Source organism: Dermacentor silvarum, chromosome 4 (assembly GCF_013339745.2).
Source record: "Dermacentor silvarum isolate Dsil-2018 chromosome 4, BIME_Dsil_1.4, whole genome shotgun sequence".
NCBI classification, from domain to species: domain Eukaryota; kingdom Metazoa; phylum Arthropoda; class Arachnida; order Ixodida; family Ixodidae; genus Dermacentor; species Dermacentor silvarum.
The window spans coordinates 183,631,080-183,639,310 of NC_051157.2; positions in this window are offsets into that span (position 1 = coordinate 183,631,080).

Consider the following 8,231-nt stretch of genomic DNA (forward strand, 5'->3'; position numbering starts at 1 on the left):
TGGTTCTTCACAAGAGCTTGTTGGTTTCGTTTTCTGAAGAATGAGGCTACGGTAATGTAGTGGTTAGCAGCTTCGTCAGTTGTTCCTGCTTTGTGAGGTTGAAAAGAACGCTGACAGGTAGACGTGTGAAAAAAAGTATTATGGCCCGGAAGGGAAGAATTAGGAAGCAGGATGCACTGATAAACAGATTCCAGACATGAAATATTGGTGTCGAGTTCGATACGCAGATTTATTAAACCTAGTTCGGGGCACGATGGAGAAGAATCGCCACTGACGTCCCAGCGGGTAGTGGCCAAAACGAGAGAACGTCTCACGGTTTCCGTTATATGCATATCACCGTAGTGGCGATAGAAACATCAGCGATGCGTTGCGAAAGAGCCGAAGTGCAGGTGGCGTTGTTCTTTCTATGGCTGTCAGGACGACGACACGCGGATATATTCCCGTATGCAGCGCCCGTCTATGACGCCTTGACCAGGCTCTGCGCCGGGTCTCTCCGGCGGTTCTTTGTGCTAAAGATTGGATTCGGCCGTTGCAGCCAGCCCATGCAGGCAAAGTAGGTATAGACGTCAGAGGCCCGTGGTAGCATCAGTTGCCGGCACGAGCTGTTGGCCTGAACGTCGAAATTGTTCCACGCGTCCAGAGGCCCCACAGCGCGGGGTATATTTTTAGCATCCATTTTGGTTTGTTCTTGCATCGCATATCTGTTACTCACTACCTTCAGTGATGCTTCCACCATTGATAAAAAGATGCAGTTTCGCCCTAAAGGCGAAGCATCAATTCCGATACAAATTTACTAGTAGAGTATACGAAGTAAGGATAGTAGTTTTATGGGCTGCATAAGCTTGACACATTCGCTTACTAACTGAATTAACAAGCATGGTGTCAGTAGTAGTAGTAGTAGAGTAGTAGTAGTAGTAAGTAGTAGTGAGTAGTAAGTATAGTAGTAGTAGTGGTAGTAGTAGTAGTCAAGCACTGTCAAAACGTGGGCGTGAGCAAGCACGGCGGAGCAGTGAGCGAAGGTTGGTGTGGTCTATCACTTAACGGAAACTGAGCGGCGAATGCACAGCGCATACAATGCACGCGACAATCCCTCAGCCGCGCAAAGTACGCAGTTCCTGGTAGAGTAGAAGCAGCGCACCCTCCCTCTCGCGCTTCCTTTCCGCTTTTCTCCTTTCGCGTGGGAAATTGAATCGCCAGTTCCCCTTGCGCCCAATCACAAGATACGCATTTTGTGCCTCAGCTAAACGTCGCCTCCGCTCTCTCGGCCTTTCGCACGACCGGAACGGCGTGTTTGCTCTCCGCCGTGCGTTCGCTCTCCGTGATAGCGCGCGTCCCTCGCGCACTTTCACTCGCACTACAGCATACGGCGCGCGGCGACGAGTTTATCGCCGTTGAACTTTATACGGAACCTCACGGCGACGACGATGGCAGCAATGCGCTTGGAGTGTCCATATAATTGCTATCGCAATAATAAACACGGGTGTCACCAAGCCTAGCCTTCTACATGTCTTCTTTTCTGTGTGCCTGACCTGCGCTGCCCTGTTTGTTCAGCATTGGCTCCATCGCGTTCCGTGACCATTACATCACGTCCATTTACTATAAGAATGTGTTAAATTCATCATAGATTGGTAAAAGTTAGGTAAAACGTTTCGACGAACTTCGCCATCGGTTTTCGCAAGCACACGGCGCGTAGGTCTATAAACGAGCTGCACAGAAATAGGGGAAGAACGATTATACTGAAAGGACATAAAATGAAACACACACACACGAGGCCCTTGGTCGTCGTTTTAGGTATTATCTCTTCTGGAGAAAATGTTAGAATATTAGTGTACAGACGGTTTTAGATGGCAAGCATTATGTTATGTGCAGCACGAACCTACGGCGGTTTCGCAGAACACTCGTCGAGACAATGCCGTGCGAGAACCGTAAGCAAGGCGATTGCGCTGGGGATTTGGCGGTTCGTCCCTTCCTAATAATGAAGCATATCTCGTCCTCACGAGCAGAAACAGAATATGAAGTTAAAGACATAGGTCACGGGCGGGGGACACTTTACTAGATTAGCTATCGATATAAATTACTTGTTGCATTGAGCACGAATGCAATCGAGATGGTAAGATATATATATATATATATATATATATAATATATATATATATATATAATCAGGGGTTAAGTTTGGCGCTGCACGCTGTGACAAGCTTTCATTGATTTCGCATTGAATAGAGCTATTCTGCTTTGTTCCCAACGTAACCACATTTCTTGCGAAACTACGTTCTATTCTTATCATTCACTGTTGAAGACCGTCTTATTCTGGTGATTCCGTATGCGAGCCGCTGCTCCCATAACTAAGAGGAATAGAATAAGAAAAATGGAACTATTTTCCATAGCATGCTCTCCTCTGGCTCTTCAGCTACGTGCGACAAAAAAAATCTGAGTCTCACCCGGAAGGAGAAGCATTGATTGCGGTAGCAAATTATTAGGCAGCTACACGAAGTCAGGTTAGTAGTTTTATCAAGTGCATAAACTGCTGTAAACATTCGCTTACTAACTAAATTAACAAGCACGTTGTCACCGACGCACCGTCAAACACAAACACATCTCAATCGAAGACCGCCGGCACTCGCTGTCAGAACGCTGGCTTGATGAAGAGTGACAGCAGCGAACTCCTGTTCGTGTTTCCTCTCGCTTCAACGCGAACTCGGTGCTGGAGAACACAGCACACAAGCAATCAGTTTTGTCGGGTCGCGTAGCCTTCGAACCCATTGCAGATTGCCTCTAACATAGGGTGCGGGCGGCCGCGCTCAGCCGGCGCAGCCAGAGTGGAAGAGGAGCTACGCACTATAACATGCCCCTACCCCTCTCACCGCTCCCCCGCCCCTCCTTGGGTGCGTGAGAAGACCGCGTACCCAGCCTGCCTTCCTCCCTTGCGCGCGCGAGAAGACGCCGCATCAAGCCTTTAGTGCTCACATCGGCTCCACCGAAAAAAAAAAAACGAATTCCGTCCCAATGACCGTAGGACAACAACCATGATATCGATTGGATTCTGCTCGACATGATATCCACCCGGATATCATTTTCAAGTCGGTAAGCGCATTTACTGAAGTTTGAAAATTCGAAGCGGGAGTAGCTGCGTCGCTAAGCCTAGGCGTGGTCCGTGAGACCACCGCCGCCTCAACAATACCGATGTCTTAAGGCCTCTCAAGACCAATCGATGGCTGCCGGTACTGTGCTCCACCTCAGGGCACTCACCGGACGATAATAACGAAGAATCTTCATCTACCGAGACGGAACAAGATTTAGACAAGGGCCACGTCGATCCCGACCTGACGAAGACCGACCGCACTGGCGGTAGTTGGCACATTGTGGAATCGCAAAGAGTTAAGAAACAACGCAAGAAGAACGAAAAAGGCAAGGAAGCCCAATCTCCGAAGCAACCCGGCTCACAAAGTCAGGAAAACTTCGCGAGAGGGGAACGCGGCGACCACACATATGGTGCGGCCAACAACCAAGGAAATCGCTTCCACCAACCAAAGCGCAAGCCTCTACTGCCACTACCAAAGGACGATGTAAATATCATCATGCGTCCAACAAAGGGCTTAACAATCAAAGACAGACTGATACCAACTTTGGCAAGCGCCATTCTCAAGGCAAGCCAACCAATCCAAGAACATCTCAGTCAAGCTCAAGACGGACCCGTTAAGCGAGAGAGAATCACAGGCGCGGATTTCATACTCCGCACTCGCCCCAGATCGAACATTATAATTTTATCAATGAACAGCACGGAATTTGCCAACGTACTCCGCCGCATCGGGCAACTCGAACTGAATGGGAATTTGCACCAATTCAATACATACGTAGCAGACCCCGTCAACTGCTATCGAGGTGCGGTTCATGGCATTCCACCAGACACCCATGAAACATTTAGTAGACAACATGCGAGTATGGACACACGGAGTCCAAATCGAGCGAGCTCGGATGTTAGGCAAGTCATCCACGGCCCTCATCACCTTCACCGGTGGTTCCTTTCCAAATGTAGTTATTACATAGGAGGGGAGATGCGACTCCATCCATACAAGCCCACTGTTCAAATATGCACTGAGTGTTTCCAAGCGGGACACCGCCCGGATGTGTGCCGCCATCCAGTCAACATCTGCAAAAAATGTGGGCTGAAGGATACCCCCACCCACGGCCACGAGTGTGTGATCAAATGTGCCGTGTGCGGGGCGGCAGATCACGAGACCGGCAGCAACCACTGCCCACGGAAACTAAAGAACATTCGTTCCAAAAGCGCCAATCGCCAGTCCCGCTCGCTAGAGCGAATGGGGCAGAATAAATCGCGATGGTTCAGCTCAGAGGACGAGAAAGACAGGCATCGCCTCAAATACAGGTCTCCTCAAGGCCAAAGGAGCCGGATCCCATCCAAGGAACCGCCCAAGGACGCACAAGCGCCAAAGCCTCCGCAACAGCAGCAGGCACAAAAGCCTCAGGTGAGCTGAGCGACTGTTGTGCGTCACAATGCTCCGCAACACACACCAACATACGGCAACATCCCGGATATGAAATACTTAAACAAGAGAACACACAACTACGCGCACAAATTCGAGACGAGGAACGCAAACGACAGCGATCCGACGAGAAAATTAAGGAGCTAGAGGAACGCCTCACACGAAAATACTACAGCTTGAATCAGACCGTAAACAACCGGCTGCAAAACCGACACAAACCACATCAAACACTGACACTCTCCCACATGGCGAGCCAAAATGACCAACGCCAACACAGCGCACACCAAATACTGAAGTGCCACTCGCAATGGCCCAAATCCAACTATTAATGGCGGAAACCACTAAATCACTAATGCACGAGATGATAACCCTTGTGAATCCGAAGCTCCAGACTTCCAATCACAAATGATGGTAGAGTTCCAGATGTACAAAGAAGAAGCAGCTAAAATCTACAGTCAAAACCACAGCCACTAAGAAACGCGCCATAGCAGTAGCATTCGGTGCCGGATCGGCCACAACCATGCAAGACGACCCAACGCATAGTAGATACAGACAGCTCGGACACCGAGATGTCAGACGCATAGAAAACAAGTGGGAACCATGGCTAACAAAGTTAAAGACCACTCAAAACCAAACAACCCGGAACATTAGAGATCTGGCAATGGAACTGTCGCTCCTTCGCTAGGAAGGCGGCAGCCCTACAGCAATTTATTAAAAGCTCTCAGGTAACTCCGGACATAATATGCCTTCAGGAGGTTGGGCCCAAACCGGCCCGACTACAGGGCTACTATGCTCTGAGTGACCCCCAAAATACCAAGTAGCCACGCTGGTGAGCAAGACATCATCAGCCTATTTTATGTCCACTGCAGGACGAAGGCCTCTCCCTGCGATCCCCAATTACCCTTGTCTTGCGCTAGCGTATTCCAACTTGCGCCTGCAAATTTCCTAACTGTGAGCAAGACAATCACGGCACAACAATATTAATCCCCCGACGCACCGGGGAAACCATTGCCCTAACTATCAGAGTGCTTTCGTGGAAAAGAGGCAAGGCACACACCATCATAAGAAACATTTACAGCCTCCCAAAAGCAAAGGCCTCGACCTACCACACATTTTAGCGGACACTAAGGCCATAGCGGGCGCCACAGACCGGATGGTGATATCGGGTGATTTCAATGCACCACATACGCTGTAGGACTACGTGTCCACATCCCCTGAAGGCGCTCTACTCGAGCAATCTGTTGATAACCTCGGCCTGCAAACAGCAAACCACATAGGCACACCGACACGCACGGGTAACAGCGTGAGCCGGGATACAGCACCCGATCGCGCCTACACGCTAAATATCAAGGACGCACAATGGGCATCGCTAAACGAAAACTTGGGGAGCGATCACGATTTGATTCGCCTCTCACTATCCACTCCCAAATTACGTAGAACAATGGGCACAACGAAACTAGCCGACTGGCCAAAATACAGAGAGCTCCACCAGACCCTTGATATATCAAACACTCTCACGAGCATACTACAAGAATGGAAAACACATCCATTCAACACAAAAGATGCAAAAAAAAAAAAAAATAGCGCGCACGTCGGAGGCACCCGTTGTTGACCACCTAGTAAATTTGTGGGACGAAAGACACAAATTGGTCAAGCGTTGGAAAAAAACAACGCCTCAACAAACATATACGTGCCCGCATAACACTTATGGCGGAGCAAGCGCAACAACATGCCGACAAATTAGCGAACAACGAGTGGACTACATTCTGCGGGTCCCTCTCGGGGACCTTGGGTACGGCTGGCACGTCGCACATCCTTCGTGGGATGCTTGACCCGTGTAGCACACGCACAGAAAACAACAAACGACTCCAAATCATATCGGACAGTTTCCCAGGCACAGAAGCGGACCTAATAGACAAACTGAAAGAACGATAAATAGGACCATCACTAAACAAAGACGCCCCAAACGAGTCCCGACTATACCTTGGGATGGCCAATCCCGAATTAGATGAACCTTTCACATATGCAGACGTCTTTGAGGCAGCTCAAGCAGCCACCAAAAACTCGGCTCCTGGCCCCGACGCCATCACGAACGCGATGCTTCGGAACCTGTACGCTAGAGCCCTGACTAAAATCACAGAGATGTTCAACAGCGAGACCTGGCTCAGGGGCCAATTGCCTCGGGAATGGAAACACGCTAAGATTATCACGATCCCCAAACCTAAAAAGACGCCGACAATAGACGCTCTGAGGCCTATTTCCCTCACGTCCTGCCTGGGTAAATTGTACGAACGAGTAGTGCAAATAAGACTACAACGGTACCTAGATGAAATAACATGGTTCCCAAACACCATGATAGGGTTACGTGCGGGGCTATCCTGTCAAGACGCATTCCTACTGATCAGAGAAGAAATGACATCCAACATTGCCCGCGGAGAGGAAAGACTAGTGCTCGCTCTAGACCTCAAGGGCGCATTTGATAACGTTTTTCACAAAACAATATTGGAGGAACTCGAAATGACGGGATACGGAGAACGCACGTACAACTACGTGCAGGCTTTCCTCGCCAACCGCACTGCCAATGGCATCGGCCAAATCACTTACCAAAAGTTCAAGATGCCCAGTAGAGGAACACCCCAGGGGGCAATAATCTCACCTTTGCTGTTCAATATAGCGATGTGTCGTCTAGCACGACAGCTAGACCAAATCCCTGACTTGGGTTACACGCTGTACGCAGATGACATAACGCTGTGGGCAGCAAGGGGCCCTCTGGGACAGAAAGAACACGTGCTACAACAAGCAGCCGAGGCAGTAGAGAAATTATCGAGGAGCAGTGGCCTCAAATGTGCTCACGAAAAATCGCAGGTCATTCGGGTACACTCGAGGGGTTACACATCCAACGGACCAGTCAACATCGTTGTGGAAGGACACGCAGTCCAAGAAGTCACGACGATGCGGGTCCTGGGTTTCTGGCTCCAAAGTAGCGGGAAAGCGTCCCACACCATCAAAACGCTCAAAACTACCACAAATAACATCGCACAAATGATCCGCCGCGTAACTTATCGCAACGCGGGCATGAAAGAACACGACACGCTAAGGCTCGTCCAAGCACTAGTGATAAGCCGAGTCACGTACGGCCTGCCCTACCACTCCTTAGTCACGAGGAGGAGAGGCAGATCGACATCTTAATAAGATCAGCATATAATGTGGCCCTCGGACTACCCAAGGGGACGTCTACAGAGCGCCTACTAGCCTTAGGGGTATACGACACGTTCGAAGAGCTGAAACAAGCCACACTTACTCTCAGAGGGAACGCCTGAGCTACACTCACACCGTACGGGCCTACTGACAAGCACGTATTCCCCCATACCCACAATGCATCAGCGAACAAGTAGTACCACTACCAACCTCAATACGAGCTCAAATAACAGTGACCCCATACCCAAAATTATGCACCCGGAATACAATAAAGCAAGACGCAAAGCACGCACACGACATATTAGAACAAGGTATGAAAATAATCCGACTAGCAACACAATATACACGGACGCAGCCGCGTATCCGAGCGCACATCCTAAAGACAGCGAAGCACAAACAAACAGGAGGTACGCAGTGGCAATCGTCGACACGAAAGCCCAGGAACAATTTACAGCATCCGTCAGGGCAGGGACTACGGCGGCTGCCGAAATTTTGGCCATGGTAATAGCCCTCGCTCACGCGGAACGC